Source organism: Chionomys nivalis, chromosome X, assembly GCF_950005125.1.
Source record: "Chionomys nivalis chromosome X, mChiNiv1.1, whole genome shotgun sequence".
Lineage (NCBI taxonomy): Eukaryota > Metazoa > Chordata > Mammalia > Rodentia > Cricetidae > Chionomys > Chionomys nivalis.
Genome location: NC_080112.1, coordinates 20,499,355 through 20,512,306, shown reverse-complemented (window position 1 = coordinate 20,512,306; position 12,952 = coordinate 20,499,355). Strand labels below are relative to the sequence as shown.

General features: G+C 40.4%; 1 protein-coding gene across 17 annotated transcripts in view; it reads left to right on the top strand.

Annotated features, from left to right (window-relative positions):
- Positions 1-607: 607 nt before the first annotated feature.
- Positions 608-12,952, top strand: part of Huwe1 (HECT, UBA and WWE domain containing E3 ubiquitin protein ligase 1) — a 140,468-nt gene continuing 128,123 nt past the window's right edge. For 11 of the 17 annotated variants that reach the window (XM_057759858.1, XM_057759857.1, XM_057759854.1 and 8 more), the window contains exons 1-2: positions 3,050-3,273; positions 6,376-6,519. The gene's annotated coding sequence lies outside the window, so the exon portion shown is untranslated. The other 6 variants (XM_057759847.1, XM_057759845.1, XM_057759848.1 and 3 more) reach the window with 6 other exon arrangements.

Below are 12,952 nucleotides of genomic sequence, written 5' to 3'. Positions count from 1 at the left end.
GTTAAAATTCGAACCTTATTGAAACATTCTGAGTTGCAAATCAATGCTCCCCCCAAATCCCTTCGCTTTCCAATTTCATGCTATATCCCAGAGATTAGAGGTTAATAGGATCATCTCCTTCCAGGTCATTTTTACAAATGTAGATCCTCTACAGAGCACTCCAGCCACAGTGCCACCTCACATAGTATAAAGGAGAAATGTTTGAGGGATCGCTGTGCCTAAAGTGTTTTGTGGATTTGCACTGTAGTTCTCTTCTTCCTTTTTTCTGGTCCCCCACAATGTGTCCCATCTTGCCCTCTTACCCATCCTTTCCCATTCCTTAATTTTTAAAATGTAAATCAAGTTTTATCCCCTTCATGGATTTCCATTGTACAAGAATCAAATCCCAGTTCATTAGTGATCCTATCTATAGTTGCCTTTATTGGGTCATGAGTAGCTCCCCGCAAGGTGACCAGAATACACCACCGAGGGATCAGGAGAGCCCTTTCAAGGGACAGAGGCGGAGCTAATCGCGCGGTAGGTGGAGCCTTAAATCCAGTGTGAGCTGAGCCGCAGGGGGGAGGCTTTTTAAACCGAGGGCGAGGGAGGGGGTTGGGGGGGGAACAGTATTGCTGCTGGCCTCAGACCCCGCACGCAGTTGCAGGCCCCGCCGAGCCACTGCGGCTGAGGTGAGCGTCGTACCCCCCTCCCCGCTTCCCGGGCCTGGGGGACGGGCCATCTTAGACTCCTCGAGGTAGGGGGCAGTTCCCACGGGACCCGGCTCCGAGTCTCGGAGGGGGTGGCCTTAGGGAGCCTTCGGGAAAGACTGCTAAAGGGGCCAGGCGACAGCAGCAACCTTCCCCTGAAACCCCCCCCCCCCCCCCAGTCCTCAGCGGCCTCCAGCAGAGAGCTAGCTGCATCTTTGGGGACAGCAGGACAGCGGGGAAGCTGCGAACAGTGCGCAAGAGAGCGGCCAGCAGTGGAGATGCGAGGTACCGGCTTTAGCCTTGATCAAGTGCCCCCCTTAGAGAGGGTATAAAGGCCGGGTCTTCAGTTTTTCTTTTAAGGATTGGAGGAAGGCGGCCTCAGAGGAAAAGGAAGGTGAGGGGCAAGCAGGCAGGCTTCATGGTTAGTACTAGGAGCGCGCGCGCGCGTGTCCTGATGTGTATGTATATGTATGGTGCTGGACACACATTCATTTTGTCTCATTGCTTTGATTTTTTAAAACAATGTGTCTTACAGCTCTCTTATCAGGGAATCCGAATTTGTCCCATTTTTATACCTACCGTTGCGTTGCATGCCTGGACTATAGTTATTTAACCATATCCTGATTGTTGTACACCAGCTTGTTTTCTTTGAGGGAGAGGGGACTATTGCAAGTAATGCAGTAATGAATGGGTTTGTGTATGTTTCTTGCTTGTATGAGGGTATTTCTGTAGGAGAAATTCTTTGAGGAGTAATTACTGAATCAAAAAGTATGCATTTTGAATTTTGATAGATTTGTCTAAATTCCCTTACCCAAAGGCCATAATAATTTACACTACCCAATGTAGTGCGAGATTGCTTATTTTTCCATAGTTTTGCCAACATAAATTGTTACTGATCTTTATATTTTTCCAGTTAGAGTAAAAAATCACATGTTGTTGCTTTCATTTGCATTTTACTGATTATTACTATATTTGAGGATATTTTCATTTTTCTAATTGCAAAAGTGAATAGTCAAATATGAAATCTTCCAGTATATAAGCAATGAACATTTTGAAATACTAAAAAGTCCCACTCTAAATACTAAGAAAAATAAAAATATCTGGAAGTAAACTGTAAAACTTTGAGGACTACAATAGAAGAAGAGCGTTTGCACAAATGGAGAATATTATGCTTCTGAATAGGAAGGCTCAATTTTGTAGTGATGTTCATTTTTCTATATTGATTTATGCAATTGATGCAATTCCAATAAATAGACTAAGTTTTTGGAACTTAACAATCCTAAAGTTCGTGATGGGAGGATGGCTAAGAATAATCGAGAAAATGTTTTTAAAAATTAAACTAAAGATTGGGGATACTTTTATTATTAAACTGTACTCTGAAGGTTGCATGTTTAAATTAGAATAGACAGAACAATGCATTAGAATGGAAAAGCCCACAAACGGGCCAGACTGGATCCCAAGATTTATTGGAGAAACACTGTTGGTTAGACATGGAAAAACTGCCATATTAAAATCTTCACACACCTACTTCCCCACCCCAAGCTTGAATTTGCTTTTGAGGGCAGACTCCTTTGTTTGAAGAAAACCACTTTATTGGGTCTTTCTGGTTATGCTAAGGTAAAGCTCCAGTAGTTAAAGCTGGTGACTTTGGAGGTAGAACTAATAATATGAACCTTTACTTAGATTAAGATGGATTCAGGTTAGCCTGCAGTGCGGCGACGGAAGAAATATGGATATTAGAGGTCTTTTAAATTTTTCCCCCATGAGCAAAAACTGTTGTGTCATTGTTTCCATTTGCATTTGTGTGTTTATTGTTATACGGAACATCTTTTCTGTGTTAGTAAGGATAGCACGTTATTCCTCGAGGCAGGTAACAATGGGAACCCATTTCTTCGCTTCCAGAATGGAGTTTGGCTAATTGGTACAGCCCTGCGGGAAGCGTGAGAATAAACAGGTTGACTTTTTAAATTTTCCTCAAGCACTAGGCAGGCTCCAGACACCTAAATCGGGGGCGGGGGCAGTTTTCAAGACATGGCCGAGATTTGGCGCTGAGCTGTGTCATCGCGAGGTTTGGTAGCGAGCTCCGCAGTGGGTCGGAAACCTCGTGGTAAGCGAGATCCCTAAAGGACGAGAGCTTCCTCCCTTTCCCCGAAAAACTCCCAGTCATTTTCACGAAGCCCCGCCTTTCTCCGTTTTAGGATCCTGCGGCCGCTCTCGCGATATCTCGTTTCCTAAAGGCGAGGCGCGGGCGGCATTCTGCAGTGAATTACGAAGGTCTCGCCGATTCTGAACGTAATATCGCGATAGTTCGCACAGCGCATGCGGGAGCCGGCGGCGGCATATTGGCTCCGCCCCTTAGTGCTCCGTGAGGTTGTGCGTCATTTGCTTTTCGCTTCGCGTGGGGTGAGAGCGGAGCTGTAGCGATTTCGGCTTGGGTGTAAGGAGAGGCTAGGAACGGGCTGGGCTCAGTTTTCCCCGGTCCGGTGGAGGTTCTCCTGGGATCACGCGGAGGCGGCCGAGGGTGGCTGCTGAGGGCAGGAGCTGCGGAGGCGCGAGCAGCGTCTTCTGATGGTGCCGTTCTTAGCCGGTGAGTTCTCGCGGGAGCAGGGTTACGTCCTCGTGGGATTCGCCGGCGGTGGCGGAGATACCTTGGGGGTGGGGGGGCAGTGACTAGGGTCGGTCCGCCTGTTAAGATGGCGGCGGAGGCTGATGTCTGTCTTGCTAGTACATGGTACTAAGGGGTTAGCTATCCGCGTTTGTGACGCTTCGCAGGTGCCAGCCATTAAGGAAATGACGAATGGCGAAACGTCGCGGTGCCGGTAAATCTTGCCTGAGATGAAGACCACCCTGTTTCTTACCGGCTAAGGCGACACCATTTCCACCGGCCTTAGCCGCGTGTGGGCCTGCCTTTGCCCCACCAATCGCTCTCCGCCTCCGTTTTCGTCGTCGCAGTGGGCGGGTTGGAAAGTGTGGGAGGGAGTCGGTAGTTCATTGGGTAGTGGGCTGGGGATTAGATGAAAAGGTGAGAGAGGGGATACACCGAGGACTGCTCTCTGCATTATTATTGCGTGCTTGCTTCTTCGCAGCCCTTGCGACGACCCTTATGAAACCCCTAGTTTTTCCTGAGCAGAGGTGGGCTCCGCTTCCCCAGCTAGCTCCCACGGCTTTTGAATTAAGGTTGAAGGGTCAGTCTGTAGACTGACTAGTGTATTCCTTCCCCTCCCCAAATTCTATCTCCCTGTTAAATCTCTCAGCTTCGTAGATATTGGGATGCATTATTAAGGGGGGGGGGTGTGTGTAAAATTTTTCCCTATCACTCCTCCCCAGTCCTAATTTAGAACCTCGCCTGAATCATCTAGTCTACCCCATCTCCTTCCATGGTGCTTTTGGCGCAGACATTAATAGAGCCTGTCTGGTTCCCTGCATTTACTCCGTCTTTGTGTATGGAGCCATAGAAACCTTCCATTTTCTTAGGTCCTTTGGCTTGTTTATCCTTGACGCGGGGACAGGGTACTGATTTCTTCCACTTTGGATGTTTTGAGACCATTCCTGGGCAGAACAATAAGCGGGTCAGTGGTTGGATAATTGCAGTCTTAGTGGCCTTCTCATTCGCTCCCCCACTCCATCAAACTTTGCCATTCCTCCCAACCCCTTCTACTTTACAAACCCTAGGACCCGCCCCCTTTCCCTTTTCTGTAGTCTGTTGGATTGTGGCTGTCTTTTTTCTGGATTACTGCTAGCCACCATTTAAGTACTTCTCATTGCTTCCGCCTTAAACTCACAACCACTCTTCCTCCCACCCCCAGGAACAGAATCCCCTAGTGAGGTATCATACCTCCAATGCGTTTTCTTTCCATCACGTGTTTTACACCTTAAACAGTCATGCTTCTTTTAAATTTACTTCCTTCCCCTTCACATCACCTCTATTATAAACAATTAATTCCCTATCATGTGTTCCCTTTGTAGATAACATGATTTGAATTACTTCTTTTAGCACCAGTGTTGCATAGATTGAGGAGATGCCAACATTCCCCATTCATGGGAAGCAGTCTGGTGTAGAAAATAGCATTTGCTTCCAGTTCACATTGAACTCATGACCTTGATCTCTTCAGATTTCTGTTCATCTATATAATGACAATAGTAATGCTTACCTTAAAGGGTTGTTGCAAGAATTATCAAGAAAATTTGTAAAGTGCCTGGTTCATAGGAAAACAAATTGGGGTGCCTTTTTAATGTGAGAATATATTGGTAGTTGTTTTTATGTTATGTACTGCCTTTATAGCCTGGGAAAGAGTAAGTTTTTTTTATTTGTTATTTGTTCAGTTGTTAATTTTTATGTTTAGAAATAATACCTATTAACTTGTATCTGCTTTGTATTTTTTTCTCCCCATGAACCACTTTGTATGACCAATGGCTCATGATATTTGAATATGTTCCCACTTTTTGAAGTTTCTACTAGTGCAAAATCATTCTCTTGGAATGACCACCAGCTATGTTTCTGTCACGGACCACACCCAGGTGTTCTACCTTTTGGAAGGGAGTGCCTCATCACTTGCCTGCTCATTTCTGCCACTCCTTCAAAGATAATCTGTCCTGTCCTTCACCCCACAAAAGTAATGAAGTTTCATGCCATGCTATTTTGCAGTGTTAAAGAGAATTTAGGGAGTTTTTTTGTATTTCTTCCTCTACCTCATTAAGCTCCTGAGGTCAGTATGGAGGAGTCTTTTTAAGCATGATAATTAATACCTATATGCAAGACATTAGGAAGGTTTATCTAACTAAATACCAGTATTTTCCCCCAAAAGGCAATCAATCACAGCTGGCTCTCTGATAACTACCTTCTGTTGTGCTTTTGCCATTTTATATTTTCTAACACATTTGACTTGCAATTAGTTTTCCTTACTGTTAATGTTTTTATTAGACTAATAGTAGAATGTTTTTTTTTAAACTAACTGTGTTGGTTGGGTGATGGGGTTGAAGTAGGAATATGGTGGCAAGTACACTACCACTGAAATTTTACAGTGGGTAACTCATCTGATAATTAACTATATGTGGATTTCAGTTTTGAGCTTCAGGGTTTGTTTGAGTTGGAGGTACTCTAAATGAATTTCCTCTTTCATTGGAAGACAGGTCACTTTTGAGATTGCCTTTTACAATGGGTTAAGCAAAATAATGACTCTCGTCCTTCAGCGTTATAATAAATAAATCTGGGGATGATGATCTAGGCATGACCTAAAAGGTTTAATTTATTCTAGGTAGATCTCTGAGAAGAGAGGAAGGAGTGGCACTACCAAATAAAAACTTTGTCTAAGATTCAGTGACAAAGTTCAACCTTGAATTCCCAGGATGTTTATCGTTTGTCTCCCAGTATGGCCAAAAAGCACTTATGAAGGTGAAAAATAATTTTAATGTGTACAGCATTTTCCTTAGTATTCATTTGTTAAACATGCTATCATTTTGTTTGGGTTGAGAACAGTTTTCAGGGGTATTGTCTAAGTGTCATTAGAAACACTGTATAGCTATTGATTTCTGAGTTCTTTAGTTACTGCTCAAAGCAGTTCCTAAAAATGCAAATTGGTGTTCAAGGGCTGTTGCTTCAGAAATATCTGATTGTGTTTAAATTTTGATATAATAATTAACCTCCCAATTCTAATATATACTTTTTTCCTCTGACCTTTTTATTTTGTAGGTCCTCCAGTAGCCTGACTTGAGTGGTTTTAGTGCTTCAGAGGAACAAACCAGTAGACCATAATTTGGTCAGGAAGTTTCAGGAAGCTGTTGGAACAGTGTTGGGATTTCCCACCAGGATGACTATGATTGGCTGTGATTTTAGGTTAGTTTTTTTAGATCTTTGTGGGTGGCATTTGTATTTTACATCTTGAAATGGAGATGGGGTTGGGATTTCTATTTTGTGGTTGTGTTGCTTTGGTTCCATTGTGGATCAGATGTCATTTTTTTTTAATTTTAGTGGATGGAGATCATTACTAAATTAAAGGGAACTGTTTAAATGCATATAGTCAGTACATAATTTTTAAATTACTTGATAAAAATTTGAAACATAGCAAACCAAGTAGTATGACATTCCCTTCCCCAGGTACTTTTAACATTTGTCAACTTTCAGCCTTTCTAGTTTTACCCTTTGGCATCCCCCTTCCCATGGAATTACTTTGAAATAAACCTCTCCTGTCATGTTTTTTATCTATGTAAATATTTTATAGATAGCTGAGAAAATTCTTGACAGTATAACCACAAAATCATTTTCACAATTGAAGAAATTGAGTTTTAAAAGTAGAAAACAGGCTATTTTTAAAATTTCCCTGATACTTTGTTTTCTTTATAGTTTGTTTGACTCTGGACCCAGAGAAAATTGTATTTACTAAACAGTTTGTGTAGACTTAAAATATATTTTAAACTTCAGGCAATGCCTCTCATTTTTTTCTTTTTCCAATTTATTCTTTAAATTGTGTTATATTATTCTCACATTTGAGAATTAAAGCCCATAGCAATGTGTATTACATTCTTATTAAAGACCCTAGAGAACCTATTATAATCAAACAACGGTAGTAATCGCTTATATTCCAGCTGACATTGATACTGTTGGCTTGGTTTGTGTACTAAAATAGCTATTCGTGGGTTCCTTTTTCTGTGGCAGTTTGATTTTAGTTCCACGCCCTGGTCCCGCTTACTGTTATCCCTATGAAATATAGGCCTTCTGGAAGAAAAAGCTGATGTTTTCTAGATGGTGACCTGATAATGTGTTTGGGGTTTTTCATGTGTATTAGCGATGTTTTTTAGGTAGTTTGGTTGTTTTTATGCTTTATTATAATGTTCTTTTTATTTTAGTATTACCTTAGCTTCTCTGACCCAGAATTTAGCTATTAAGAACTGGTTGGCTGTTAAATACAGTTCTTGAAATTGCAATATTAAAAGTTTTTGGGAACTTTGTTACTTACAGATTTTATACTCAATTATAGTATAATTGTCCTAGGGTTGTACCTATTTCATTTGCTGTAAAGTGTTTGCTTCCTCCCCCTGCCCCCTTCATTCTTCTTTTTTTAAACTTTTACAGTGTTATCCATTCTGGGGTCTGTACTATGTTCTTTCTATGATCAAAACCAGAAAATGAGATTTGAAACTAAAGCCTCCAACCAGCCTTTAACTAGATACAAATGTGGGCAGAGCACAAGGGTGCTTGTGCCAGTCATTAAAATGATAAGAATTGCAAATTAAAGAGGCAGAAAATGGAAAAGTCTTATAAATGAAAAATTTAAAAGTATTTGAATGTGATTATGAATCACCAGCCACAGGTCAGGTGTTTCTGCTCTTTGTTCATTATTGGAAGAATAAGTCCTTATTTGAAAATTGATTAAATATTAAATAAGGGATTTCTTGGTAATTCCAACAAGTTCATGCTTTCAACAGAAAACATTTTGAGTATGTTGGATATAATTATTAAATATTTACATTTCAGTTTCTGTAATTTAAACAGAACCACTTAGGCCCAAACCCGAGTTTGTGAAACTAGGATAACTGGTACAGAATTGTGCACAGTGGGCATTCCGATATTTGAATCACTCCCTTCTTAACACTGGAAGTTCACAATGGAAACAGTGTTGGGTTTTTAATTCTCCTTTGTTGTGTGTTTTTAACCACCAGTTCAAAGTATCATTGAAATGCCAAACTTGCTTGTTTGAAAATATTTGCCCTTCACATTCCACATTGCTTCCCATGGAATAAGGTTAAGTTGTTAATTCGGTTGTGTATCTGTGACCATGTTAGGTTGCTCTGCAGTGATCTCATGAGTAGACACGAGGCAGACAGTTCACAGGTGTTTGTGCTCTTAGGATTTCTTATATTGTTTTTTTTGACCTCTTCAATGACTGGTTACCAAATGTTTATATATGATAATGTCTGGGATAATTCAGCTCTTAAGATTCTCTGGAAGTCTCTTAGTTGATGTGTCAGAGGTTGAGTTGGTAAAACTTGATGTGCTTGTTGACCATCTTGGTTTTCTGGTTATAGAAATGCTTTGAATGAAGGAGTGGCTCTCTGAGTAAAATAAGTTTGCTTGAGGTGTTAACTTGTTAATTTTCAACTTTGAGTTTCCTTAAAAAGTTTTTCATTAGTTGTCTTTTAAAATCATAATGGTGACATAGAAATGATTTCATGAAATTTGTTTGGCTTTTGTGAAGTACCACCAAGGGGCTGGAGAGATGGTTGAGTAGTTAAAAAAACTGCTCTTCCAGAGAACCCAGGTTCAATTCCCAGCATCCACATAGTAGCTCACAACCATCTGTAACACCTGGGGACCTGACACCCATGGCAAAACACCAATAAACATAAAATAAAAATGAAGTACCACCAAATGCAAATTGTACAGTAGATCTGATTCAGTTGATTGAACTCTATATATGTTAAAAAATTTTTTTCAACTTAGAGACTTTGTTCATATCTTAAGGGTTGAAAGAAAGCAGTTGTTGAAAGCAAGTAGTTTTCTTTTTCTTTTAAATAGTGGTAAATAAAGGGGGCTAAAAGTAAAAAGTAGAGGGAGGACTTAAATACTTATGTTTTAAAATTAAAAAATTGGGGAGCTGGAGAGATAGCTTACCAGTTAAGAACACTTGTTGCTCTTGCCAGGTTTGATTTCCCAGCTCCCATATGATAGCACACAACCATATGAAATTTCAGTTCCAGGGGCTCTGATATTCTCTTCTGATCTTTTAGTGCCTCACACACACACGTAGTGTGTGAGGCCAAATACTCATACACATAAAATAAATTTTTTTTGTTTTTTTCAAGACAGGGCTTCTCTGTAACTTTTGGAGCCTGTCCTGGAACTAGCTCTTGTAGACCAGGCTGATCCCGAACTCACAGAGATTTGCCTGCCTCTGCCTCCTGAGTACTGGGATTAAAGGCGTGCGCCACCACCGCCCGGCAAAATAAATCTTAAAAAGTTAAAAAGTTGCTAATCACAAAAAACTGCTATGGATTTATGTATCACCTTTAGCACAACTCAGGTTTTAAATCTTTATAATTAGAAATATTGGGTGGGAGCCGGGCAGTGGTGGCCCACGCCTTTAATCCCAGCACTCTGGAGGCAGACGCAGGCGGATCTCTGTGAGTTCCAGACCATCCTGGTCTACAAGAGCTAGTTCCAGGACAGGCTCCAAAACCACAGAGAAACCCTGTCTCGAAAAACCAAAAAAAAAAGAAAAAAAAGAAATATTGGGTGGGTGCTTATATTTGGAACAGCTTTTAAAGATAACTTTTATGGTTGTTATTTGCTAAATTTATTTGCCTATTTTTTATTGGCATATTCTGGTCTTTGCTGGTGTTTTTCCAACTAATTTAATTAATTAATTTCCAATTCAAATTAGCTTTGAATGCTTATGCTCAGGTGATTCTCTTGCTTTAGCCATGAGTAGCTGAACTAAGATATGTGCTACTGCTGGAAGCTCTCCTTTTGAGTTCTTACTGGTGGAAAGACTTCTGTATAACCATTAAGAAGATTCCCTCAGTCCAAGTTCTGACCCTGTTTCTTATCTACGGTATCATACTGTATAAATTAACCTCTTTGTGCTGAAGTGTAGTTGTTCCTCTATAAAGTTTTACCTATTATCATTTAGGATTTTGGATAAGTTGAACTGGGTTAATGCATGCATCATACTTAAAACAGTGATTCTGAAGCCAGTGGTCGAGCATGCCTTTAATCTCAGTACTCGGGAGGTACAGGCAGGTGGATCTCTGAGTTTGAGGACATGAATTTGAGGACAGCCTGGTTTTAGAGCTAGTTTCAGGACAGCCAAGGCTATGAACCCTCCCCTCTCCCCCCCAAAAAATAGACAAAACAGTGACTTTGAAACTTTAAAATAAATTGCTATGTCCTAACCCCAATTTCTGATTTTATAATTTGAGGCGGAATAGGTTTTGCATTTGTGGATTTCCAAGTGATGGTGCTAATAATCAGAGCATTAGTATATATCTGTTAGGGCAGAATGTTTTTATTTCTAGACTGCTTTCTCAGATTGAGTGAAATACTTCATTCTTTAGTCTTGTTTAGTATCATCTTCAGCTAAAATAAATACATTCTTTGAGAATTTCACATGTATATATAGTTCATTTTGATCATTAACTTTCCTAATTCCTGTCCCAGCTTCATAGTTCTACTCTTTAAAAAAATGATGGAGTCTGATAATTGTTGTTCATATGTGCATTGGTGTGGAGTCATCTGGAGCATGTGCAACTTACCAGTGGCCACTTTCCTGAAGAAAAATGACTCTCTTCCCCAATAGCCATCAGCTACTGGTAACTCCTCAGGTAGGGGTAGGTGCTGATGTTCCTTTCTTATCCATGTTGGAATTTTGATTGGCTTGATCTTGTGCAGACAGGTACCACAGCTGCTGTGAGTTTGTGAGTACAATACTATGCCATATCCAGAAGACATTATTTTATAGCATTCCTCCTTGTCCTCTGGCTCTTACATTCTTTCTGACTCCTCTTCCTAAATATTCCCTGAGCTTTGGAGCAGGGTCGATATATATTGCCCATTTATGGGTGACCACTAGTCACTTAGTCTACATTAACTGCAAAAAGAAACTTCTGACCAAGGTTGAGAACAGTTTATTGCCTTCAGCTAAAAGCAGTTTTGAAACCCTCTGTTGCAGGGATTCTCAAATTGTAGTCTCAGATGTTCTATTTCCTGCACATTGGCAGCTGGGTCCAGAGGTGTGATAAATTCAGGTTCATTCCCTTTGACAAGCATTGGAGGGTATGTGTTCATTCACAGTGTTGTGTTTTGATGATGTGAGTTTTCTTTGAGTTCATTAAAGGGTTGGTGACAGTGAAATGATAATGTTTCAATGCTGGCATTTTATGTTTACCCTCATTTTTTAACTTGATTAAGCAGGATGAATACTCAGTTTTTGTCTCTTAAAAAAAGTGTGTGTGTCCGTGTGTCCAGACTTGCTTCAAGTGTCATTCCTCAGTTGCTGTTCACTTACATTTATTTCTTGTTGTCTTTGAGATAGGATCTTCTCTGCCTTCCTAATGATGTTATTCTAAGCACACTACACCTAGTTGTTTTTGTTTGTTTTGTTTTAAATGTGGGTTCTGGAACTTAAGACCCTGTGCTTGTAAGTAAGCATATACTGACTGAGTTGTCTACTCAGTTCCTTTTCTTTTTAGGTCTGGCTTGGAACTCACTATGCAGCCCAGGCAGGCTTTTAAGTTTATGGTATCCTCCTGCTTTTGCCTCCTGAGTGCTGGGATTACAGGTATGATTCACACCCAGCTTTTCTCCTTTTAAACACAGCTTCACTTTTTTTAAAAAAAATTGTTTATATATCTTTAGTGTATGCTATGTATGGGTGCCCTTGGAGGGCAGAAAAGGGTATTGGAGCCCTTAGAGCTGGAGTTAAAGGTCATTTTGGTTCTTGAAACTAAGCTCCAGTTCTCTGCAAGAGCAGGAAACTCTCTTAATCACTGAGTCATCTCTCTAGCCCCTAAATACAACTTTTGATATAATGATTTGGTTTCTTGGTAGTTTCAGAGGGTTTTGAAAATGCATATGACTAGATACTTATGGATATAAACATTTGTGAATCTAATGTTTTGAAGTACAAATGGTATTATGTTCTGCTAGGAGGACTTTATAACATTATAAAGTTGGTTCCTGATTATTCCTGGCACAAACCCTAGTCTTTTGTAGTTTCCTTGTTATCAGTATGTCTGAATGTTCCAAGCTTATTCTTGAACATTTCTGCCCCAGAGCTGGAATCAGCTAATGTGATAGGTGAAATTTTCTCTTTGCCATGGTAGTACTAAGCTTTGTACTTAGTCTCTGTTTTCTCTTTCCACTTGACCTTCCCAGGTTGCTTCTTTATGTTTTTTCTTTGTTAATAGCTAATTTTTATTAGAATTTAGGTGGGAAGGCTTGAAAAGTCTTGATAAAAGTAGAAGGCATGGAGTCTAGGCAGTTCTAGATTTGGGGCTTCCCACTTTATCATTTGAACAAGTTAACCTTTTGTTTCATCTTTGGAAATACCTTTTTTTAAAAAATATTTATTTGTTATATTATGTGTACAGCATTCCTTCCATGTGTGCCCACAAGCCAGAAGGGGGCACCAGGTCTCATTATAGATGGCTGTGAACCACCATGTGGTTGCTGGGAATTGAACTCAGGACCTCTGGAAAAGCAGTCAGTGCTCTTAACCACTGAGCCATCTCTCCAGCCCTGGAAATACCTTTTTCATTTGACTATTGGAATC